The following is a 21184-nucleotide window of genomic DNA, read 5'->3' as shown; positions in this document are numbered from 1 at the left end:
TTACTTGAAGTATTCTTTCAAGAAATTCCTAGGATTTTCTTTTATAAATTTATCCATTGATTCCCCTACGCCTTATTCTAGGAATTGTTCTAGATTTTTTTCAAGGGAATTTTCCTGTTTTACAGTCATTTCTCCTAAACTCGGCTATAATTTCCTTATGTTTTTTATTTCAGGAATCCCTTCTTTGTTCTTACAAAATTTCCATGAAATCTACCAATAATTCCTCAATAAATTCATCCTGGAATTCCTTCCAGGGTTTCTTTAGTAAAACAACAAGTATTATTCCTGAAATTCTTTGAAGAATGCCTTAAAAACTCATCCATTACATTGAAACATCTGAAAACTCCTCCTGGAATTGACAGTTTTGTTTCCCTTCGGAATTTCTCCAGTTATTTCTTCTGGGTTTTCTTCAAAAAAATCTTCCAGAATGTTTCCTGGAATTCTTTCAGGAAACACTCCAAAAATTTCTCCAAAAAATCTGAGGAAAAGTTTTTATTAGATAACCTGGTTAAAATCGTAGAATAAATCTCTTTGTAACGTCTGGAGGAATTTCTGGAGGAATTCTCGCAGGAATCCTAATAGGATGTTTTGGGGGAATCCCTTGAACAATTCCTAGAAAAAATCAGGAGGAATCTGTAGACGACTCCTGGTGGAATTCTTAGATGATTTTATGTAAGGATACTTGGGGCAAATACTTCAGGTGCACATAGAGAACGTCGTGTACGGTTTCATGAGGGTTTTCTTGTAGTGCGTTCCATAGGAATCCTAGATGGAAGTGATAGAGAAATATTTAGGAATGTTTTTAGGAATCGCTAGAGATCAATTCGACAGTATTTTTTTCTTTTTTTTTTTGGAAAATGCCTGGAGGGGCCTTGAAATGAAATTCGATACAATTTCTACCAACTTCCTGTATAAATTCCAAGAATCCTTTGAAGAAATGCCTGGACCGAATAAATTTAGGAAGAAATCTATGAAGGAATTTTTGATGCAATCCCTGAAAATTATGAAGGAATTTTATATTTGAGCTTCATGTTGAATTTCTAGAGACATCGATTACACAGCTATAAATATGCATAGAAATCTCTATGAAAAAATCTTCGCAGTGTGATTCCTGGAGCAATTTTTGGATTTATCTGTGGAAAAATCCATACAAGTTTATAAATCTTAATTCCTGGATAAATTGACGGGAGAATCACTCTGGAAATTTTTCTTGCAATATTAGCTTAGCTTAGACTGACTACACATATCAATGGTTGCTATTCCGTGATTGACCAAAGTCAGTGAAGATGCACAAAGAATCAACTAGAAATTCGGCTGGGATTGGCCATAATCTTCTTCAGTGTGCATAATTCAATGCCTCTATTTATACATAGTCAATAACGGCGCCGGCCACGTCCTTGCAGTCAGGTGGGATTGAATAAAGGAATGTTAGTGTGTAACCTTTGCTATTTGGAGATCGTGTTTGCCTCTGCATCTCCACAAAGGTTACTGGGAGGGATGGTTGTTAATGGAGAGGATCGTTGGGTCACAGGATTCACTTTGATAAGCGATTAGACCATGATAAACGATTATTTGTGAGATTTAAACATGCTTAGGAATATAATATTTTCAATTGACATGGAAAATTTCCAAATAGGAGTAAATAATGTCGTTACTTGAAGTGACGAACCATTCAAAGTTTGTTGAACAAATAGCTGAAAGCAACATTCCTACAGCTGTTATGACGAAAGCATGTGTAACAATATTTTACTCAAATTGAAAAACTAAAAATCGATTGGCTGGATCATCACATAATATTCTTATGCCGACACTTACAGTGGCGAACCATTCAAAGTGTTTTGCAAGTCTACACTTCTAGCACAGACAAACAGACCGAACCATTCAATGTTTTTTTTTAAATAAAGGTAAATGGCAAGGGAAAAAAAAACAAAAAAAAAAACATGAATTAGAGTTTATGCCGACACTTACAGTGACGAACCATTCATAGTTTGTTGAATAATCATATATATGTCCCACCGTTGTAGCGATTAAATGTGCGGTCATATATATTTTATAGATTAAAAAAAAGCATGAAACGAGCTCACCAATTGATTCTTCATCCATGATTGAGCAGCCATAATTTTCAGCTTTATATGAAGCATACATAGGGGCCCAGATAGCCGTAGCGGTAAACACGCAGCTATTCAGCAAGACCAAGCTGAGGGTCGTCGGTTCGAATCCCACCGGACGAGAATCTTTTCGGGTTGGAAATTTTCTCGACTTCTCAGGGCATAACGTATCTTCGTACCTGCCACACGATATACGCATGCAAAAATGGTCATTGGCACAGTAAGCTCTCAATAACTGTGGAAGTGCTCATAAGAACACTAAGCTGAGAAGCAGGCTCTGTCCCAGTGGGGACGTAAGGCCAGAAAGAAGAAGAAGAATGAAGCATACATACTTACTGAGAAACGCGAATCTTTTTTCGCACTCGCGCCACGCGGACCGAAAACAATTGGTCTTGATTTCGTCGCTCGCCCTGCAAGAGCATGCTATAGAATCGGAAGACCACACACTACTCTCTGGAAATGTTTCATGCAATATTTGTTAAAAATTCTGGAGAAATTAGAAGATATGAAGCAATAGACATGTTATAAATCCGTGTTCAAAACTCAAAGAATAAGAAATAAATGATGTTCGAAAAAACTGCCCATATTGCCCTGAATGGCTCTTTTAAATGTCATCATTTCAAAATGATGGTGTTTGACTGTTTTAATGTTCTTAACAAATTATATCTTCTTGCTCGGAGTGTTCATAATTACTAATAACTTTCAAGTGTAGTAACAAAATAATTGAATTTTTAGAGCAAGTGAGAATACGGGGTAAGTGGGACCTTCCGTCATAGCTCGTTTAGGAAACGTTTTTCAAGGGGGTATTCTTCTTGAAAGTTGAAGATACGATGATGAGGAATGTATTTAGTACAAACAACATTGTTACTCCGGAAGCACTGATGATGACAAGGACGCATTTTACGCGCAGCTCGAACGCGAGTACGACCGCTGCCCAAGCCACGACGTCAAGATCATCATAGGAGATTTGAATGCTCAGGTTGGCCAGGAGGAGGAGTTCAGACCGGCGATTGGAAAGTTCAGCGCCCACCGGCTGACGAACGAGAACGGCCTACGACTGATAGATTTTGCCGCCTCCAAGAACATGGCCATTCGTAGCACCTATTTCCAGCACAGCCTCCCGTATCGGTACACCTGGAGATCACCTCAGCAGACAGAATCGCAAATCGACCACGTTTTGATCGATGGACGGCACTTCTCCGACATAACCGACGTCAGAACCTATCGTGGCGCCAACATTGACTCCGACCACTACCTGGTGATGGTGAAACTGCGCCCAAAACTATCCGTCATCAACAATGTACGGTACCGACGCCCGCCCCGGTACAATCTCGAGCGGCTGAAACAACCGGATGTCGCCAATGCGTACGCGCAGCATCTTGAGGCAGCGTTGCCGGATGAGGGCGAGCTCGATAGGGCCCCTCTTGAGGACTGCTGGAGGACAGTCAAAGCAGCCATTAACGACGCTGCCGAAAGCGTTGTCGGATATGTGGAACGGAGCTCAAGAAACGATTGGTTCGACGAGGAGTGCCAAGAGGTTTTAGAGGAGAAGAATGCAGCGCGGGCTGCAATGCTGCAGCATGGTACGCGGCAAAACGTGGAACGATACAGACTGAAGCGGAAACAGCAAACCCGCCTATTCCGGGACAAAAAGCGCCGCCTGGAAGAGGTGGAATGCCAAGAGATGGAGTTGCTGTACCGTTCTCAAGAAACGCGGAAGTTCTATCAGAAGCTCAACACATCCCGCAAAGGCTTCGTGCCGCGAGCTGAGATGTGCCGGGATAAGGATGGGAGCATCTTGACGGACGGACGCGAGGTGATCGAAAGGTGGAAGCAGCACTACGATGAACACCTGAATGGCGCAGAGAACACAGGCACAGAAGGTCAGGACAGCGAAGGCGATGGCTACGTCAGCACAGCGGATAGCGGAAATCAACCAGCTCCCACGATGGGGGAAGTTAAGGATGCCATTCAACAGCTCAAGAACAACAAAGCCGCTGGCAAGGATGGTATCGGAGCCGAACTCATCAAGATGGGCCCGGACAGGTTGGCCGCTTGTCTGCATCGGCTGATAGTCAGAATCTGGGAAACGGAACAGCTACCGGAGGAGTGGAAGCAAGGCGTTATATGCCCTATCTACAAAAAGGGCGACAAACTGGAGTGTGAAAATTATCGTGCAATCACCATCCTAAACGCCGCCTATAAAGTGCTATCCCAGATTCTCTTCCGTCGTCTATCACCTATAGCAAACGAGTTCGTGGGAAGTTATCAAGCAGGTTTCATCGACGGCCGCTCGACAACGGACCAGATCTTTTCCGTGCGGCAAATCCTCCAGAAATGCCGTGAGTACCAGGTCCCTACGCACCATTTGTTCATCGATTTCAAGGCGGCATACGATAGTATCGACCGCATAGAGCTATGGAAAATCATGGACGAGAACAGCTTTCCCGGGAAGCTCACAAGATTGATCAGAGCAACGATGGACGGTGTGCAAAACTGCGTGAAGATCTCGGGCGAACACTCCAGTTCGTTCGAGTCTCGGCGGGGACTACGACAGGGCGATGGACTTTCGTGCCTGTTGTTCAATATTGCGCTTGAAGGTGTCATGCGGAGAGCCGGACTTAACAGTCGAGGCACGATTTTCACGAGATCCGGACAATTTGTTTGCTTCGCGGACGACATGGATATTATTGGGAGAAAATCTGAAACGGTGGCAGATTTGTTCACCCGCCTGAAACGCGAAGCAACAAGAGTCGGGCTAATGGTGAATGCGTCGAAAACAAAGTACATGCTGGTTGGCGGAACTGAGCGCGACAGGACCCGCCTAGGAAGCAGTGTTACGATAGACGGGGATACCTTCGAGGTGGTGGACGAGTTCGTCTACCTCGGATCCTTGTTGACGGCTGACAACAATGTTAGTCGGGAAATACGAAGGCGCATCATCAGCGGAAGTCGTGCCTACTATGGGCTCCAGAAAAAACTGCGGTCAAGAAAGATTCACCCCCGCACCAAATGCACGATGTACAAAACGCTCATAAGACCGGTAGTCCTCTATGGGCATGAGGCGTGGACTATGCTCGAGGAGGACTTGCAAGCTCTTGGGGTTTTCGAACGCCGAGTGCTAAGGACGATCTTCGGCGGCGTGCAGGAGAACGGCGTGTGGCGGCGAAGGATGAACCACGAGCTCGCTCAACTCTACGGCGAACCCAGTATCGTGAAGGTAGCTAAAGCTGGAAGGATACGCTGGGCAGGGCATGTTGCAAGAATGCCGGACAACAACCCTGTAAAGATGGTGTTCGCCACGAATCCGGTCGGAACAAGAAGGCGTGGGGCGCAGCGAGCTAGGTGGATTGATCAGGTACACCAGGACCTGGAGAGCGTGGGTCACAGTCGAGGATGGAGAGAAGCGGCCATGAACCGAGGGAATTGGCGAAATATTGTTGGCGAGGCTTTATCAAGATAATTGATGTAAAGCCAAATAAGTAAGTAACATTGTTATTTATATTACCATGTGTTCCTTGCAACAGTTGTCAGCTCAGCGCCATTTTCAACTTGCATGATAAATTGTGACACGTTTCACGTTCTGCATTGGCTCGCAGAAAATAATTGTATTATAAATCGAACTACCATCAGTAAGTTACAACTTTAAGTATTATTACAAGCCGCTTACGATAAACAGGTATTTTGTTTTTATTTCATAAGAAAATGTATATGGTCTAACTTACCCCAATATATTTTAATACCCGGGGTAAGTGGGACCTATCAAAACAAGCACCAGAATTAGAACTTTTTCTACACGTTTCAAACATTTTCTTAGAGAGTAGCATTAAAACATTCAAACGAATGATTTTTATAAAAAAAAACAATCTTATATTACGTAATTGCTTAAAAAAGAGACAAAATGCCAAATTTTGCTGAACATTTTTTTATTCTTATATTTTAAATACGAATTCAAAATTGAGCGAAGATGGAAATAAAATTTAAAACACATCTTAAGAACGATTACTTTTCTATTTTTATTGAACTTTAGTTCCTATTTCTACCAAATTCAGTAGTTGTAGAAAACAATTCCATCCCATTGAGTGGTTTTCCGCCATGCATTACAATAATAACAGAACATATTCAAAAATTCGTCAATTATTGAAAGTTTACTTGCTGCTTTTTGATTGATAACTTATAAATGATATATTTTGAACATGTTGTATACCTCTTTACGATTTTTGTGAGAAATTTTCAGTTAAAATTAAATGCGATGTGACATATTATTAAATGTAGGGTTTCTTCCTAAAACGTTACGTATTTTATGGTTGATCCCTTCAGTACATCAAATATGTACTCAAAATAAAATATCTATGATTTTTCAATCCTATTATTGCTTACTGATGTGGTTTTACGCAGACACTGGATGTGTCCCACTTGCCCCGTTTAGCGAGGCAACTGCGTCTAATGGCTCATTGTACATCTTTCTTCTAAGGTTTTCACAATTCATAATTCACAAAATATGTTGCCAAAATGTGACCGTGTTGTTGGATTTGCAAAATATTGACATTTGAAAATTATTCCGAACAATTTGTTTGAACTATCGTTTTTTTATGTCCCACTTGCCCCGGGTACCTTATATGAGTTTATTTTGCAATCAAAAATGGGATACTCATATCACCGCATCAGTAAAACATCGACTCGAAAAATGACAAATTTTGAAAAATTAATCATTTATCCATGAACTTTATAAGACAAAAGAAATCATGCGGATCTAGTGTATTCTTCTAAAAATTGTTAGAAATCATGCAAACATTCGAAAAATTCATAATATTTTCAGCACTTTTATTGACTTTTCCTTAAGGTGGCCAAACTGTCCCACTTCCCCTATTCGTGGTTTTATGATTGCCTGTGCGATACATTTTCGAACCCAGCCAACACATCACAGTGTTTAACAGGAAAACATCACCGTAGTTTGAATTGGACATTTTATTTTGGAAAATTGTCAAATAATCGATATCAATTAATCGATTATCTCGATTATTGAGTGAGCCAGGTATCGATGAAAAATTAATCGATTAGTGAGTCAATTAATCGATTAATCGAAATAATCGATTAATTTGCGACAACCCTAGTCGTGGGTTCGATCCCCACCGAAGCACGTGGTTTCTTTTCGCAGTTTCAATTTCAATTTGTACATTTGACACGTGTTTCTTCGTGTACATGTAAACTTCAAAACGTCAAATCCTTATAACAGCAAGATTCCATAGGCGGAAATTGCCTACAACTTGATCATTAATTAACTGTGCAATTAAGATATAAGTACAGTATGGCCCAATAAAAGATGCGAAAATTGTGTGAACGTGCATTTTCAATCTACTAGCGTAATTTTGTATGTTTTTGTGAGTGAATGTAATTTCTTATTACTGTTGTATATTCTGGCAAAACTTCGCTATCTAGGAATTTTTTTTTCATATTCATCTTATGGTTTTAAATAATGTAATAAAGCAAAGAAGTTCAAAGGTTTTGTTCACTCAAAGTTAGAAACAACGTCTGATTGTCGTATATTCTGGTGATAAACTTTCCACCTTCAAAAATCATAATTTATCGTTGAAAATATTGATTTGCTTGATATCGGAGGATGAAGAAGTTCTTAGAGAACGTGTATTTCATGGTCACAAAAATATATTTTTCGAGGGTCATAGTTTTGAGGGTATTTGCATTTTATGGGTTTGATATGCCTTTATTTTTTTGTTAAATTTAAATAAAAACTAAATATGGAAGTCATTTCCAGTTTTTTTATGAACAAAATTGTTTCTTCAGTTAGAGACAACTTATGATAATACTAGCTCAATGGGTTTGAGCAAAACAGAGCCGCTTACCACATTTATATAATGGTTCAACCACGGCTTTTCAGAATGAGCCCTTTTTTTCGAAAATATGTTTAAGTTTCTAATGATCCAGGAATGAAGCCATTATATATTTTAATATGGGCGAATACTGGAGACAAGGTTTGTGGAGGATTTCACCCAGGCATTACAATCTCATCTGATCGAAGAGATCATCTCTGTATGGTTAAAAGATATTATCCTCAATCCAAGAGTGCATTGAAATCATACCATCTTTCCATCTTGATGATCTTGAGCTCTTTGGTGATATGATGAAATGCCTGTTTCAAAACAAATTGTTGGTATCCAATAAGGTAATTTGAGTGGAAACAATAGCCAGCTCTTCGTTCGTCACCCTCACCGCTTCTTTTCCTTTATCTGCCGCATACGACGCTGGAGGCCATGGACTTGAGGAATTATGAGGGAAGAGTACATCGATTATCGATCGCAGCAACTCGGGTGACTTCTCTTGAAGCGCTAAGGCACCTTTGGTCTTGTAGGCGTCACCCCACAAACTCGAATTGACACTTGTTTTTTTTTTTTAATTTCTTTATTAGTATCATTCCAAACATTACATTGATTATTTCTTATACCTAGGTGCAGGCATTACAATATCATCTGAGCGCAGAGATCATCTTTCCACAAAGAAAGATATTATCTTCAATCTAAGAGCGCATTGAATAGATAATATCTTTTCATCTTTGAGACAATCGATGATCCGAATAGTTTTGACAGCTCCGTAAAATAGGTGAGGTTTTTGTTTTAATGCAAACCTTAATTTACCCCGACGTTGATCCCTTTACAATTATGTTTTATAATGTGGGAATGTGGCGCCTATGACGATCTACTAAAACCATTGGCATTGAGGAGTACAAAAGGCACAAACATGACCCTTGGCCTCATGCCTTTTTCCCCGTATATTCAGATGTATGCAACATATAAAACATATGTTTTTAAATATGTCATGATATATCTATAAATGCTTCATAAAATGTAACCGCCATCATTCTGAAAACGTCACACAATCCGTGAATAAGAAACACAATTATAATAAAGATTACAAATATATTTATTTCAATTTTAGCAATTCACATATTCCAGAACAATGCATATGTTAGCAACCGATTCAAACTTTTCTTGATGTTTTGTTAACCTTGAACAAGCTGTTTCTTGGACATCTAAGCTTATCAACCATCCTGGAAGTTCCCTCAAATATGTAATTATACTTTTGTAACACTGTGTATATTGCACCGATTGATCCGAAGGAAGTGTTTTAGGTTGCCAATATGTCCAGAGCATGTTTATAGGGCACATATATTTTGGATTTCCTGCTGTAGTAAAATCTTAAAATGAATGAAAAATGATTGAAAATAAATTGTAAAACTATTCATAAACATGATATTACTTACTTGTTATTCGTTAACCATTGGTTAATACTAGTATTTTCCGTTTGCGCTGGATCTGATATGTTTCCCCTGCATGATTTTTTGCATTTGACAAACAATACAACGCATGCTTGCTTAGTGGAAAAGATTTTATCGATGATCAAAAGAGCGAGAGATTTTGGTATAAATTCGATCAAAGAGCTCTTAGATGATATCTCTTTATTCGATCCCTATCTTACTCAGATGATCGAAAGATAAGATTATATGTAATGCCTGATTTCACCTCATTGCTGATGTTTTAAAAGTTTTCATCACAAAGATATTGAGCTCGATGACCGCATGATAAAATTTGAAGGTATGCTTACAATTCCTCTCTAGTGAGGTGAAACTATGTAGCAGATAAAAACCATGTTCAAAGCAAAAAACTGAGTCTAAACAGATTAAATAATACAAAAAAAAATATAAAATTTATGTTTCGTTCACATTTCTCTTATAAAAACTACCATAAAACATGATATGATGATTTTTGCATTTTTTTATAGGCCATACAACTGTGCATATTCTCAAACTAACTGCACAGATGTTTGACTACTCTATCTTTTAAATGCTGAGTGTCAGTTCTATGGACATTTTTGTTTATAAATTATGTACATTGATATAACAAAGCGATATATATAAACTCTAATTTGAACTTCATAGAAATAATAGTAAATACACAAATCACTGCAACTTCCGATTTTCTCGAAGAAATGATTTCATATTTACAGAGAAGATGCTTTGATATCACATGTTTTGAATGCTTAATACAAAGCTTATGGTTACTTGGCTGGTTTACAAATTAATAATATCTTTCGAATGGTGGGCGCCAAATTCTTGACCATATTTTTGTGTTAATAATGGTTTCTGGCACATCGTGGAGATGATGCTCATTTACTTTTGTGTGAAAACATGGAATTTAAACCGTCATACGACAACAACAAAAGAGGTTCCAAAATTGGCTATTTGGCGTTCATTCGGAACCTGTTACCGAGTCGCCAAAAACGGTCAGATCCTCTAAATAAATGATGACATGATTTTTGATCACTGCTGAGTGAAAAATCATGAATTTTGAGACGTCGAAAGGTATTAGTACCTACATGATATTCTGGAAGTATTCATTGAGGGTCTCTACCGGAACATATGTCCGGTGACCATGTTCCCGAAATATTCACAATAGTATCCAAACTGATACAGGTGCTATATTCTATCAAAAAGAATAATATTTCATTGATTTTTATGTTGAAGTACCCTAGGTACCCCAACAAATTGGGCCCTAATTCCCTGTATTTCAAATGTTTTATGCATGAATCAAAAATACAACTTATTTTTGATTTTTCCTGAAAATCTCATCAAAATCAATCGAACGATGGCAAACCTAAAGAATATTGGAGCTTTGATGACGACACCCAATATTGTATAGTTTAATTCATCAAATATATGAAATATCTATCTCTATTTATTATTAGGAAATCATTTTTTTTTCAGTACATGTTTCAGATCCTCTTCCAATATGGACTAGCAGCTTTATTTTCGACCAGCTGATAACATACATATAACAGTTATTGCTTAAACTTGAAACCTGGATCAAAACTCAAAAGAGATCCAAACTTTTTTGTTTATTGTAATGATCGACTTGATGGAGCGTGTGGCGGAGTTACTGTCATCATTTATAAGCATATAAAATATCAACTTTTCTCGTCATTTGAAGCAAAATTGTTTCAAACATTGGGTGTTTCTGTTGAAACTCATCTTGATAATTATACTTCCATAGCTGCTCTTTTACCTTTTCAATGCTTCAAACTCACTTGAGGAAATTGACTAGCAATATGTTATTTTTTTTCATTAGTGACTTTAATGCAAACCATCGTTTATGGAATAATTCGCAAAACAATTCAAACAGGGATGTCAAAAATCTTTGTTTGCGGATTACACAGGCATCTCCGCCAAAGGTCGAAGCCTGCGTGTCATCTGTAGTAGATTCCAAAAACGTTTGGATGTGTATTCTCCATAATTGCAAAACTGAACGATATTCCATAATTCCAAAACTCCACTAAAAATATTCGTACATAAACCAAAAGTTCTTCATTTGAAATTTTCACGCAAACACTATGAGAGGGATCCCAATAAATTGGTCAGATGAAGTTAAGCATTTAGGGATCATGCTAGATAACAATTGAACTTAAAAAATTGCATTGAGAGCATTCAAGCCAAATGTAGCAAATATATAAAGTGTCATTATCTACTTATTAACAGAAAATCAAACAGTTGTTTTTTTTTTAAATTTAAACAAATTTTCAGGTCGTTTCTGGTATGCTGTAACAATCTGAACTAGCTTTTGTAATACCATGAAGAAAACTCTGCAGAGGAATAAAAAAAAAGAAAATGATTCTGATGTTTCCTGTTTGGTATAGTTCTAATGAGTTACATAGAATATCCAATATTGAAACATTGGAACAAATGTCGAAAAAATATCAATAATTTTAGATAAATATCGTTGCAATTTTCTTTTGGTTAATATTGTAATGAATATTGGTTTAGTTGGGTTATGTTAATTGAGAGCTTTTTTTCTCTTATAAGCAGGTGATTGCAACTCAATTGTAAACGTTCTGAAAATGTCAAAAAAGCTTAATTTAGTTTACTAAATTAGGATGATGGTGTTGTTCAACGCAGAACACCTACATAAAAGATATGAATGTAACGTAAATTGTAATTGATCGCAATTTGTTATTGAGAATAGGAATATTATTATTTTGCTGACATAGACAGGGACTGACCATAAATTCTTCTTACCGAATCTAATGAGAATCTACAGATCTTGTGACATATTTAGAACATTGAACTTGATTATGCATTGTATAAAGTTTAACCACCTTCTTCCCAAGAAATTCCTGTTTTGGGTTCAAGAAAACAAACCTTCAAAACAATGGATCCATGACAGCTACCGATGCGCATGTTTGTTGGTGGATTTCATGGCCAGTTTCCATCCGAAATGATAAACAGAAAATGTCATACCTACGGAACACACTGTCTCCACACTGCGTTAGGTACCACTTGCATCGATCTTCTATTTTTAAACTATCGCGACCCATTTTTGCATCACTCGCATGTCTTGACGATTCTAGTCTGCCATCAGCTGGAATGATAAACTGTTTCCGTCTTCCTGCGATAAAGGGAAGTTATTTCGTCCTTTTATGGTAGTACTTTTTTATGCTTACACCATCCACTGAAAAAAGAAGTATTTCAACTCGCACTCGGAAAATGTGGAGACCAAAGTCCTAGACATGTAGACGAATATCAAATGAAAAGGGAAAACGCAAAGGACGATGCCAGATCAATAAACCTGTCCCCTCTTATCAGCGCGTAGTTTTCCACCTTATGCACACATAGAACAGGGGCTCGTCCTTCGCAGTATACCGATTACCAATTTCCAAAGCTGCCAATAGATTCACTTTACAACTCCCAGGAAGTCAGCTGGGAGGTTTTCCTTATTCGCGAAAGAAAAATCAATTCACCTTATCTTCTGCCGAACACAGGAACGGGATAACCCCGAGAAATCCACACAAATTTTCACACGAAATTCACGAATTTTCACCGAGACACAACACTTTTGCGTGCGTATTTTGCATGGGAATGGGACACTCACTAGACAGATGCCCGACGACCGGGATGAAAATATTTGACACTGAGCGTACGGGATTTTTAATTTGGCCTATAGGTATACCACGGTAAAACCGAAACGAAAAACGTTTTTCTTCAATACTACCACCGCCGTCAATCGTCGACCGTCTCGAATTTCTATTTTATTTTCTTCGCGGAGCACATTTTCACCAGAATTGCTCAATGGTTCTTATTATCGCGTTTTGCCTTCTTCTCGCTGTTCCGTGGATGATCCTTCCCTTCACCCTAAGCACTATTTTCCACTTTCCACCAACTTCGGTACAAGGGAGAGCACAAGAACGACACGAAAATCAACACAGACACGGCACGAGATTCCGAATCCGCAGTCAGTCAGTGACTGATGCGAGTATCGGACCGAGGGAAAAATCGTGAAGTCTTGTGGTGTCGTCGTCGTAGTCGAGAAAAATGTGTGTGGTGAAAATGTGTTGGAGTGTGTCACTTTTATACATGGCGACGAATTCCATGTTAAATCGGTCAGTTGTATAGCTCGACTCTCTTTCGATTTGGATTAAATTTTGGACATGTTTTTGGTATGATCTTCTTCTTTCTGACATTACGTTCCAACTGAAACAGAGCTTGCTTGTAGGCTTCTCATGAGCATTTCTACACTTATTAACTGAGAGCTTTTTTTGCCAATAGACCATTTTCGCATTCGTAATCGTGAGGTAGGTGCGATTTGGTGGGATTTGAACCCATGACCCTCACCTTGATCTTGCTGAATAGCTGCACGTTTATCACAGCGGCTATCTGCCCCAGGGAGGAGCTCTAACGGTGATTTTTTTTTCAGTAATTCTTCCGGACATCTTCATAGGAATTCCCTAAGAACAAATTATTCCAGCAACCACTCTATGAGTTCTTCTAGGGATTTTTTTATGACATCTATCAGGAACTAAAAGAAGAAGAGGATCGACTTTTATGTACTTTAGAGCTACTAGATTCGTTTAAAGATTTTTCCTGACGTTTCGACTCAGAACCGAGTCTTCTTCGGGGGAGAATTCCAATAAATCTTCTCCTCTCAAGAAAGCAGTGGCGAATTCAGTAGCTCTATTATATACTCTTAAGGGATTGTGGGTTTCTCTAGCATTTTATCTAAGGATTACTTCTGCAGTCTCATCCAACTACTTATCGAACAATGTTTCAAGTAAATTGTCCATGGCTTATAAAAAAGTTCATTTGGGCTGTCACACTACAAAATGCTACAAGCATGATTCTTGTAATTCTTCCGATTATTCCTACCTAAATAATCCCATGAATTCAGGGATTATTCCAGAAAACCTTGCGAGATTTTATCCAAACCATCTAATAATTTCTTAAAACTTTCATAGACAGTTCCCGGAGCTGGAATTCTTGGATTTCCATAGATCTGGAATTCTTGGAAGAATATCTGGATGAATTCTTTGCAGACATTTTTGGAATATTTCTGAAACTCATGAAAAACTCCCAAACAAAAATTCTGGAGGAAATCCTGGGATGAATATTTAGAGCACTAAGGACTTTCTGTACCGTGGTGAATCAAAATCCGGACGGTATCAATAGCCAGACCCCCCAATAAAATTCACTGATTAAGGTTTGAATTTGAATAATAATGTGTTTTTTTCACACTTGTTTTTTTTTTTAAATTATGAATCGTAGTTTACGGCTAACCAGTCGAGTGTACTTAAGTACGATTTATCATCTAGTAATAATTGGCAGAAAATTAATAAAAACAAAAACATAATTGTAACCCCAGTCTGACATTGTTTTTCCATGGACCTATGCACGAGTTCATTATCTGACGTTTTAGCGGTGCCGTGTTATTTATGTGACCATGGAAACCAGTGAATTCGGCACCGCTCAAAAGTCAAATTAGTGAACTCGTGCATCGGTCCATAGTGCAGTTTTTGTGGTTCAAGCTTGCCTGCGAACAAAGTGCAAGTTGAGTGAACGATAATTCGTTGAAAATACATTGTTTGTGAATTATTGTAAACAGTAGTGTGTAAAAACTTAGTAATGAACAATTTAAACATATTTAAGTGGCGAACATTGTATTAAAGAATAGTTTTTCGAGCGAGTGTCCGGTTCTGTGAACCATGGTTTTGAAATCCGGACGCCTCGCGTTCAAGTCATATTTTGCTTGATAATATATCTATTCGTGAAGAAAAAGGCGGTGAAAACTTAGAGGAAAGTGGGAAAAAGTGTATGAACGGTTGAAAAATTAGATAATTGCTGAAAATTGCTCCAACAATCTTGATTATTACAGGTAATCCTGAGTCGAACTACATCCACAGAAAGCAAGTAAACGAAACATGAATATTGTTTTAAGGTCATGCTTGAAGGCATTATTATGTGTTTCCATGTAATGAACTTCAAATATTGCAGTCAAATAGTCGCATCTGAATGCATTTTTTAAACTCTAAATAAATTTAGCGAGCTTAAGTACGGGTGTCTGGAATTTGATTCAAAAGTGTCCGGCTTTTTGATTCATGTGTCCGGATTTTGAACAAGACTAGTGCGACTGATTTCGTTATTTTTATATTATTTTTTTTATTTTAACATGAATACTTGCTATTCTCATAAAAACTATTGTCGAAATGATTTGTAAAATGGTGTTACATTCAATAATTCAAAGAATATAGATTGAAATTAGTATCAGAACATTTGGCACTGCTTAAGCGTCCGGGTATTGACTCATCACGGTATTCCAATCAGAAATTTTAAATTAGTTTGAGAGTCCGTTATTTAATTCAACATTTTCTTCTAATCAGCAGGATTAGAGTGTCCATTTCCCAGCTGTTTTGCTTGTCCCGGGATTCGGGACAAAAGTTGAAGCTTGTCTCGGGAAATCCCGGGATCCCGGGATACAACATTTTTACCGTTTTGTCTCAAATGTCGAATAGACTCATATTCCGAACACTCGGTTTTTTTATGGCGACTTGGTTGAAATGTTTCGTCATAAATTAACCAGAAAATGACAGTTAAAAGCAAACCAATTTGTCCGTTTTTTTTATACTTCAAGAGTAATGATGATTCCCTATTTCGAGGCCAGAAAAATTAGTTCAGATAAACTTATTTGTGAAATTATACATTTGAATACGATTTATTCGTGCTGTTCGGAATTTGAATCAAGGTGTTCGAAATATGAGACAGAATGAACGCAAAGTTCGGCATTTCAACGAAAATGTTGATCCATACTTTAACGTAAAAAATGCTAAACAAGTTTAAATGAACATTTTTATCAGCAGACTCAACAGCTAACAGTTAGACTTTGTGAATAAATTTAAATTTACTCAAATATCCGCTAATGAAATGTAATGGTACAATGAAATTATTTATTTTCAAAATAAAAAATAATCATTAAAACATATTGTAATTAATATATAACTTCATTAAATAACTAACCAAAATCAAAATTTACCTTAATTAATTACGGGTCTTCAGGCAATCAAAAAGTCATCAAATCTTTAAGAACAAAACTAAAATTTTAAAATCTTGGAAGGTACGTAGTGGATCATACTAAAAAAAGTTGATTAATGGTAATTTGGTTTTTACAAAGAATGCCTACAAATTCTCATTTTTGCGACACTTTTCCATTTTGTCGAGTAAACTTGAGTATACGCGTCGAATCATCTTAGTGTCTTCAGCGTATTTGTTCATTAAGTAATATGGACCAAATGCGCTGAAGACACCAAAATAATACGACGTATAGTTTGTCTGCTACATCACTTTTTATCTCGGTGCATTTTTTTTGTCATAATTCAACCTATCTGTTGCATTTGAACCTATACTTTTCATACAATTTATAAATAGTTATCAAAAATTGAGGTAATTTGTAGTTCGTCACAATTTTTTTTTTGAGAGCCTGGTAAAACATCTGCAAGATGACATACAACGTGTTTCAAATCTCATTTAAAGGTAATTTATCTGGAGTCCCTGAGGATCTTGAAGGTTTTGTAAATAAATTGCTAATCATGAGTCATTTTTTACATAAAAGGACATTTGCAGAATATGTTCATAGTTTAAACTGATGAATTCCTTTAAGAATTAAGTAATTGGCGCATTTTTTTTTTCTTTCTTTGAATCGTACAATAATTTTAAGAACAGTAAAACTTAGAATTTGTGTGAATATTTAAAGGATGTTTTGTTCTCATGGAGATCAAAAAAGATTCAAAGGAGATTCAAAGGAAATATTACCAAGAAACCCTCTAGAAGTTTCATTGAAAAAATAGCAAAAAATAAATAAATAAAAAGCCAATGTCCTTTTTAATTAATATGTACAGTTTAGCAGACAATGTTAAGAAAATTCTGAACGAATTCAAACGGTTGTCAGTCAATCTAGACTCTAGAGCATTATGTTGGAAAAACAAAAAAGCGTTCGTTACGTAAAATGCCTTATTCCATCATGTTCTCTTTTCAAGATTTTTAATTCTCTGACAATCTTATTCGTTCTTACCCCGCTAAGGATTTAATTAAAACTAATGTGACCAGATGTGTCCCGGAAAAAATCCGGGACGCTTGTCAGATCTCATCCCCAATGAAGCGCTGCCTATATTTGATGTGCAATTTATATTTATATTGAATTTTAGACGTGTACTATATAGTAAGTCAATTGAAATAAAAAGTATTGACACTGTACTGTCAAGTTATAGATTGTTCTGTCCTGGACGTCTGGTTACTTTATTAAAACTTTCGTTTAGATTCTTTGCAAACCTGGCCTGATGTTCGCCAGGCTAGGGCTCTCTTATTATTGGGAGTTATTTGTCATATGCCTGACCAAGAATTTTTGTAGAAATTATATTCCAAGTTTGATGAGAATCCTTTCAACAATTCTGTGGAATCCTACAATTTAAACTACCAGTTTATAGAATCTACATATTCGTTTTGTGGGTGTTTTATAAGTACTGATATTTTGAACGCAGGCACCGTGCGTGAACTGATTATAATTTTGAAAAAAAAAGATTAATATTAATATAAATAAATAAATATAAGTCCGCCTCTCAGCCAGTTTTTGTTGACAACACCTTCAGAGATGCTTCCAAAATATATAGTTGAAATCATTTCTATAAAAGTTTCAATCTTCTAATAGATGAAGAATATCGCGACATTAGCCCTCTATAATTTTTTATTGCTATTTGTCCATATCTATCACTGTTCTTCTAGATATTATAACATAAGAAATGCCCTTACTAAATATGTAAGTTTTTAATATTCGAATACAAAGCCTCAAATTTACTCAATTTCAACGAAAATAGTTCCTACATCAGGTACCAACTAATACTCTTAACCTTTGCACTCGTTTTGCTTAACTGATTCACAAAAATTAGGTTATTTATTTTGGTATGCTGTGGGTCCCACACTGTCAAAGTTACCGAATTATTAAAAGTACCCCGTTTTACGGCACTCTCATTGTCTGAAAAATGTTACAATGCAAATTAAATATTTCGTAAATGATCAAGAATTTAAAAAAAAATGTTTTTTACTCACAAATATAATCTCAGCAGTGCAACACGTCTGTTTACCACAACAATTTACGTCATACAATTTTCAGCATCACTCAATTTTCAGCATCAATGCTGAAAATTTGAGTCCATCATCGTCAGATGCATATGCATGTTCGCAGAACTGAACACCACTTAGGAATTTCTTGAAAGAATCACTTGATTAACTCCTAAAAACAACTTCGGAGTAATACCTGAAGGAAACGTTAAACAGATACCTGAATTACAATCTTCTTAAATTTTGATTTTGGTTAAATTCTCTTGGGAATCCTTATTTAATCTAAAGATAATTCCCTGGTCTCTATTAATTTTCAGTCTCTATTCGGTCTCCTTTTCAAGCATGATGTTTCTAAAGATCCTATTTTTATGATACTCAGTCGCTACCAGCCCTGCATTTTATAGTACCGTAATACGGGGATTTGGATGGGTTTTCAAAAGGTATTCTCATTATTTCTGCTTTCTGTTTCAAATATTTTTACATATTTTATATTTTTAAAACAGGTATTGTTATCGTAGTTATCAATTGCAGTTGAAAGATTGCAAAGCATTTTATTTTTTATGCATTCAAAATGTTTCATAGAATTAGAATTTATGCATTAAAGTATAGAATTTACATAAAAAATCACTTATAAAAGTATTTGACATGACAAACATTATAAGCCTATAAGGATTTGTATAAAATTATATTTCAGAAAAGATGCGATTCATTCTTATATTTCGACATTGAATTAAGCATAAATCAATCGGTTTTGATATATAAATAAGTACGTTTCGATCAAAATTCAATGAATTATTATTAAATATACAGGGAGTTGTACATCTCTCTGCGTTTGGCATTACATGGAAAATTCTGGCTTTGATTATAAATATAGCCCTAATTTGTAAAAATGCAAAATATGTTTCCAAAATTCAATCGTTTTCTATAATATTTGTTGTTTTTGTCATGTGGCCCGAATGATTACGTACAACTGTTACTTAAAACATTTATCTCTAAACCCAATAATTTCTAAGCTAGAATTTTTTAAAGTTACTTTCGAATGAAAACGGTCGCATTAAGGTACGGTAGGATAAGTGGATACAAAAAATCAATAGTTAACTTCAGCTTTATGTTCAGCTAACGTGAATAGTTAATGTTATTCTAACTCTTTTCTGTGGATAATAAACGGGGGACTCATTTACTTTCAATCGTTATTTGTTTTGATTTTTCTGATTGTTATCTTTTGTAATTCGGCTTAGACAAACTACCGAAATTTTTGTTTGAATTTTGCAATATTATTTTTGATATTTTTCATATTTGAGAGGCTGTAAAAAGCTTTAAAGTGGATTAATTTTAATTTTCTCTGGTCAGTTTGACAAATGTAAACTTGCAATGAAAGAAAGTTAAAAGAAAACAACATTGGAAGATATTAAAACTTATTCAAATTCGCAAAATCAGTTTTCTAATATATCATTATAAAATTTGATCCACTTACCCCATCCCATTCAGAAGTACGGGGAAGTTTACCATGTCCAATATATCTGTATTAATTTATAAAAAAAATATAAAAAAATTACTTCGTGATCCATTCTATTAGAAACGATATGTTCACCATGTGTTGAAAAAACTAATGGTATTCCATTTTAGCCAAAGATACAATGGATTTTTGATTGACAGAAATAATTTTAAAATAAATTGTTTTTTGCTGTTAACTAGTTTGTTTGTGTTAGTGCACCTGTTAGAAGTATCAGTATGACCTTGAGAATATAACCTAAAACGAAGAAATGGTGCGACAACATTCTGAATATTCAAGTACGCGGTAAGATGTTTCAACAAGGAAGGCGAAGTTAAAGATTGTTTTTCTTTGCTAGGTCGGAGGTGATATGGATCATGGTTGCTAAGTGTCCTTTGATGAGTTTGTGTTACCGTATTTGGAACGCATTTGAACAAGATTTGTACGACAAAGCAATATATGAAAAACACTTATTCGCGTGAGTGAAATTTAATACAAATTGAGGATTGTCTGTTGCGATAATTCTGATTCTGATAATTTCGATTCATTCTGGATGGAATTCGTCTACAGCCGAAACGAGACAAGTGTGTGAGCGGTGAGAAAAGTGCTGATGGAAACATAAAACCTGCTCGCTCATCACAAATCGCGTTCTCGCGCGGACATGAATGTCAAAACGTCGCATCGCCGCATGGCATGGCAAAGTGCGGGTGGAAGGCGCAAGCATAAGAGGGTGGCGAAGTGAATGAAACGAACTCTGTGTTGTTTATGTTGAACTGTTCGGTTTGGGTGGTGGCTAGACCTATTCATATTTTCAAAAATGTCTGGAAACTCCCCAGTCAACCAATACTTTGATTTTTCATTGCGAAATGAACTTCTGGCCAAAATTTCATTCAATTTAGAGTATATTTAGTTGTGCTTCAAATGAATTATGTGTTTTTAAGCTATTTTAAAGCTTTAAAAATCATAACTACCGAACGAAACATCAAAATTTATCGGAAATACCTCTACATAATAGTTTATCCAATTCTACAAACTTTTGCCGAACACGATTTTATGATTGGAGCAAGTTTTAACATAGTTTGGTTGAGGTTTGTATCTCGAGGTTCTTGAAAATCACTATTTTTAGGGAGTTTTCTCTCTGAA

At 36.4% G+C, this 21184-nt stretch overlaps 1 protein-coding gene across 8 annotated transcripts in view; it reads right to left on the bottom strand.

Annotated features, from left to right (window-relative positions):
- Positions 1 to 13450, bottom strand: part of LOC5573102 (MAGUK p55 subfamily member 7) — a 72246-nt gene extending 58796 nt beyond the window's left edge. For 2 of the 8 annotated variants that reach the window (XM_021846118.1, XM_021846117.1), the window contains exon 1: positions 12912 to 13450. The gene's annotated coding sequence lies outside the window, so the exon portion shown is untranslated. Of the gene's footprint in view, positions 1 to 12312; positions 12332 to 12411; positions 12623 to 12911 lie in introns of those variants that run through there. The other 6 variants (XM_021846123.1, XM_021846122.1, XM_021846119.1 and 3 more) reach the window with 5 other exon arrangements.
- Positions 13451 to 21184: the final 7734 nt, after the last annotated feature.

Source organism: Aedes aegypti, chromosome 2 (assembly GCF_002204515.2).
Source record: "Aedes aegypti strain LVP_AGWG chromosome 2, AaegL5.0 Primary Assembly, whole genome shotgun sequence".
NCBI classification, from domain to species: Eukaryota; Metazoa; Arthropoda; class Insecta; order Diptera; family Culicidae; genus Aedes; species Aedes aegypti.
The sequence above is the reverse complement of the archived record's forward strand: the minus strand, read 5'-3'. Positions and strand labels throughout refer to the sequence as shown.